This window comes from Talpa europaea (assembly GCF_964194135.1).
Source record: "Talpa europaea genome assembly, chromosome: 13".
Lineage (NCBI taxonomy): Eukaryota > Metazoa > Chordata > Mammalia > Eulipotyphla > Talpidae > Talpa > Talpa europaea.
This window is the reverse complement of record NC_140080.1, coordinates 7,743,428-7,749,818: the sequence shown is the minus strand read 5'-3', so window position 1 is coordinate 7,749,818 and position 6,391 is coordinate 7,743,428.

The following is a 6,391-nucleotide window of genomic DNA, read 5'->3' as shown; positions in this document are numbered from 1 at the left end:
ATTTTGGCGAAGGTGCTCGACTTCTCTGGGTGTCAGTTCCCTCATTTAAAATAAGACAGCTGGATTTGTAAATTTTAAGTTAATTTTAGCTCTCTGTTAAGCTATTTGCAGCTCGAAAAGTTTTGCTCTCAAAGAAAAGTAGTATGAATCACTCATCAAAGTCAGTTGCATGCATGCACACACACACTGACATACATATAAATTCACACATATTCACACACAATCCTATATGCACACACACACTCATACATATACACACATACATATACATATACATACACTCACACATTTTCACACTTGTGCATATATATATACACTCATGCTTTCACACACTCACATATATATATATACATACTCACACATGCTCACAAACATATACTCACACACACACACACACTGACATGGGGGAGAAAGTGCTCATATACATATATAAATCTCACATTTATCATATATATATATATAAATCCTACAATGACAAAAAACATTTCCTTTATCATACACATAGGACTATATCAGTTCCTATAGGATTTGAGAGGCCCTATATCTGTCTAAATTTCAATTCTAAACATTTGTATTTGTTAGAGGTGCCACAGATGTACAAGACAATTGTCAACCCACAACTACGATCATAAATAAAAGTTACACTTTATTTCTCACAAAGCCATGCTCGGGATCACTTTCACAATGGCTTGGATGTTCTCACAGAGGGGGAAGTTCTCACTCTGTAGCAAGACACACGACTGCGGACGAGAATCCTGGGGGAGGTGAGTGAGGTAAGCTGGCAGGTGGGGATGGGGAGTGTTTCTGTCAAGGGGAAAAACAGAAGGAGGCCATGTGCCACCGTGGGGTGTGGGCCCCCCTAATCCCAGCTGAATCCCTCCCCAGCACTGCCTGCTGTTGTGTGTTTGCTCACAAAACAATCGGCACCTGCCTGTGGGAAACACGATTAACACAGGCACAAACTCACCATCGTGATCAACCACAGAGGAGTCCTGAGGGAGCTGGGTCCCCACAGCAAGAGAGATATTGAGGGAGGTGGAGGGATGCCCTTTGCAGACTCACAGCAGGCTAAGTGCCTGCCTGTCACACCCTAAAGGGCTTCAAATTCTGAAAGAATTAATGAGGAAAAATCCTCTAAGAATAACTAAAACACATCTTTAATACCTAGAAGCAATGCAATCTAAACTGGGCTACTAAAACCTCCCCCAAAATGGCTTTCAATGTGAGAAAAGCCCTATCTTTACATCTTCTGAAGAAAACAGTCATTTGTGTTTATAAAAAAAAAAGTCAGTTTAATATTTTGGCCACCCCCCCAAATAAAATATATTATATTCAGCTGAATGGTGAATTTTCCTTAAAAAAAACTACCATTTGAGCCCCTGGATGAAATAAAGAAGCAGAAAAAATATTTTTTCCTATCTCCCCCAAAATGAATTCAAATCCATTCAGTGGAAATCAGCAAGAAGTAACCCAATATCTACTAAATATAGCCCAGAAACGTGAGTTTCAGCTTCAAGCTTCTATTTGCATTATGGATTTAGTTTCGTGATTTTAGAAAGTAAAACTATTTTTATACGAGGCAAAATACCATTTCCATAATTCAGTTCGTTGACTGCCACCTTTACCAGTTTTCAAGATTTTGAAGTTATAATATAAAAGTACTTGCCTATAACTGCCTGAAAATGAAAATAATATGTAATTAATATCATAGACTTCAGTTTCTATCAGGCTTTTTCTTTTGTATCTGCTGCCAACTGAGAAAGTAACAACACAAATATGGACTCAATGTTTCCTGATTGTGGCAAAAAGCATTCTTTTCACAGTGGAAGAAGCCATATGTGTATCATCAAAGAAATACAAATTTTAACTGCTGCATAGAAGAACATGAACTCAGAAAATGCATTTTCTTCGAAAGAGATGTTAAAACCCACCTTTCCTAGAATGTCTTATTTTAGAAGTGATTGTTATCAAATATCATTTATCTGCAAATATTGGTTTCAGATATGACTTGAAAGTCTTATCCAAATGATAACCAAGCATATTATTTAAGACACAAGGAAAAAGTTGTATTTTTTGCCACTATTGAACAATATTCAAAAATGATATCTATTATACATACACACACATATAAATGTTTTCCTCTAGATATAGTTTTCACTAAATTTCATATCCAGTTTAATATTCCATATTCCAAGTACCTATATTACACTTATAGAAGCTGAATTTTAGTCAACTATAACATGGATTACTTATCTTCTGTGACCTAAATTGTTATAAACACCCCATTTCCTCAAGGTCACTTTAGGGTCAACAGACTTAATTACCTGTCATCATGGTAGGTATAGGGAAAATAATCCAATTGCTGCTGTAGAGAGAAAAGGCAAACCTGTAATCCGACTATTAAATATCTGAACTATGTGGCCTTGAAATTACTGGTCAAATAGTAAATTGTGGATAATTGCCACTGAACACGTAGCTGCAAGAGATCATTTTCCTACCCAGGAATATCCAGTACATTTAAAGACATAGCCAGCTACATTTGCCTAGGAATCAGCCACCCATGTGATGTAACTATTTCTATCAAAAACATTCTAGGAGTTTCTGTTGGGCCACATAGTCTCAGTAGACCGAATTATTCGGACTATCCACTTCTACTAGTTATATAATAAAATTGAACACTCTGTATTTAAAATACAGCTGCTCTGGATATTAAAGAAGGTGCCATAAAAGGGTGAGATACATTTATGTGGAAATATAGAGCTAGAAATATCACCAGCAAATATAAAGACTATAATAAGACCCAAACTCACTGGTCATGTTTGGGGAACCACTACAAACAGTGAAACAATCTGAATACACAATAACGTTTTTATTTTAAAGTATTAAATTGGAATGTACACGATACTTGAGTTATAGATTAAACCATTCCACGGAAGCTTCCACGTGACTCTTGACTCCTGGGTTGGAACATGAGATTGTCATCATTGATCCCGACGTACACAGGGGGGAAATAAGCAAACCCACCCTAGAGAAAGGAAGCTTGTTTGAATATCTGAAAAGTCAATGTATGATTTCCAAGCTAATAACCCACTTTAGACAAAAATCATAAATCTGTACACCGCATAGCATGAGGTTTACAGAATGATGATATTTCATCATCAAAACTTTCCACGATAACAGAAGACACACATCAAAACTCCAGGCAAATGTAAACTAGAGAATGATGAGAATGACTTTTCTAATCCAAAAATGTCTAAGACATTTTCAAAATCCTCATATCTAAAACTCAAAATACAGCAAAATATTGCAAAGGTGTATGTGCATGTGGATATGATTTTTCCCAAACTCCATTATCATATAGGCAGCCTACAGAAAATATATCCTAACACCCTTTTCGAAAAAGATCAAATACTTCTGTGCAGTGAACTATCTTCACAGGTGGATAAATTATAAATAAAACTTTTCAAAAATAATAATTGCAATATTATCAAAAAGCAGCAATAAGGAGAGCTTCGCTTTTCCACTGGATGGTGGTCAATCTGAAAATCTGAAACAGTATTCAGATTTATCTGAAAATCTTCCAACAGTATTTCTTTATGTGATCAAAGCTTTTGTCAGAGTAAAAGTAAGTTCCCAGACTATACATGACCTGTTGCTGTTGCTCACAATCTACTTCCAAAGATCAGGCATGGAAACCACTTGGCAGCAAGGCATCAGGAAGTTTCCAGAGAGAACAGACCTTCTACTCACTCAAAAAATAGTTTAAAGTGCAAGTCTGTGCATGGACCAGCAGACAAATGCCTGATTGACCCCCAGGATAGCTGATCACTCGAATGATTCTTTAATAATTGGAAAGAGGACCTTGCTGTGTAATCAGATTATGGAATACATGATAGATTAGTGACATTTTCAGTTAGGATAAGCAATGAGAACTCACTAACAAATTTCGCTTTTACTGGAGAGGTTATGTTAAGGGTGTCAGCCTTTGGAAAATACAGTCGAAGCACAGATGTAAATACCAACATAGAAAGCATTCTTCAGTGCTGCAGTGTTCAGACTGAGAATTCACATCTGGCAGAAATATTCTGCAAGCATCTCCTCATATCAGTCAATAATTGCATAAAAATCATTTTCCTATATGGATTTAAATTTTTAACTCTTTTTGAAAATAAATTCTTCAAATGTCTTTTAAATTCATTGACCAATCTGCAAAAACATATTGATGAAATGGGTGTGAAACAGAAAGAAATCTCTGTCTTTGGTGGCACAAGGGGTTAAGATGCAACCTATGAAGCTAACCCAGCCACTGCAGCATGAGTTCAATCGCCAGCCAGAGAGCAACCCACATGGTGCAGGAGACCTCCCCTGACTAGCTCGCTGCTCCCCTCAGCAGTGTATTTCAGTCAATCCATCTGTTTTGTTCCCCACCATGTCTCTAGTGAATCCTCTTACCCACTGCACCTCTGGCCTGTACCCCATTCTTGTATGCATAAATAAATAAATCTTTAAAAAAAAGAAAGAAAGAAATCTCTATTTCTTTAATTCCGGATCCTATTTTAATTGACAAAAATGGTGTTGTATCAGCATAGCACAGGTGTTTGGAGGCCAGCAGAATGGCAAATTTGACATGGAGTAACATGTAGGGCCCACCATTTAGGAGCTATGGACATTCAACCAGAGAAGTGTTTTAATTACTTCATATATCAGTCTCCTAATCTTTAATATGGGCATGAGCTTTAATATGGGCAACTCACTGTATTATTGTGCAGATAAAATTATGTACCAGTGTAGCACAATGATTAGCACAAAATACTTTGATAAACTCTTAATCTATATTAAATTGCTTATGATATTATTACCATTACTGTAAAATGTTTTTCCAATGAGGTGAACCATTTTTCCCATTGAAGAATTTTCCTATAATTGTTCAGCTTCTTGGATAGAGTATCACTGATTTGAACAAGTTTTATTTCAGTAAATTGCATCATAAAGGGATAGAGAAGCTCCATTCTATTTTCATTATGTTACCATTGGGACTCCTCACTTGGCCCTTCTACAAAGGACCAGAATACCTTTTTGTATTTAGGAGACTGGTAAGTAGGGGATACTCTTGACATATAAATACGTGTTGTAGGGACAGAGAGGACATTTCCCCCTACTTCTCTGAGTTCTTCTCAGGCTAGTCAAGCAACAAATTCACATCAGACAGATTAATAGGAGAAAAGAGCAAATTTAACTATATATATATATATATATATGTGCAAAAGCCACATGCATGTAGAATCTAAAATAAATGAGGCAAATGAGGGTATTTATCTCCTGGGTTAAGGAATGGGCTAGGGGTTTGAGGCTTTAGGAAGAGAGGCAGGGACTCACATGGCAAGGGGGGTGACATAGACAATGAAGACTGCATGCTCTGTAACTACATCTAAGTGCTGCCATATAGATAGGTTTCTATGGCGGAAAGATTATTTCTGGTAAAAACCCTAATTCTAGGTAGTATCCTGAATCCATTCTTTGATGCAGCATGGTAAAAAGAAGTTTTTCTTGAGTCTACAGGACTTCAATTCACCTCAGCTTGAAATAATCCACAAGCCAAAGTGGCAATTCTTAGGAAGGCCAGTCTGGACATCTTGGGGGACCCATCCTTCAGCGTCAATAGAATATTCCTTTTTTTTAAATTTTAGAATACTCATTTTTTAAAGTTTGTTTCTCTGGGTAATAGATTTGGGACTGCACACAACTAGTCGTATCCCGCACTTCGCCCTTTGATGGGCTACTTGTGGGATGAAGAATGTAGCACTGTGCCCTGAATAGTCAAGCAATTCAAACCAAATGCCAGTCCACACTCATCCCAAGGCCTCATTATATGGACTTACTGTCTCAGATTATAGAAATGTGTTACTTGGAAACATTTACTCATGCTACTCAAATCTGGTTTACAAAATAGTCTAAAATTATAAAAACAAATGGGTAATTCACATTAAGGCTTTTCATAGTCACTTCTATAATTCACCAACTACATGCAAAGCATTGCCAAATTCTGAATTCTCAAAGTACAAATATAACATTCTCCAAACGTAATTTTACATATATGCTTCATTTTATTCCTGTCACATGTTTTGTTCTGTCATCTTGGGAAAACCAAGTCCCTTTCAAACTAGGGCATGCACTCTGTTATATAAACTCTACTCTAATATCTGATTTATGTGTCAACATTATCAAGCAACTGAAGCACCTTGAAGCTCACACACAAAACTTCTCTGCAGAGAAACTTCAGAGGCGAATTTCTTGGTCCTGCTGAACCCCCAGCTTTTCTGCACGACTCTGAAATAGATGGAGGAAGAGCTACTTGCCTGGCTTTTCCTCACTCCTACTCCTCACACGTATG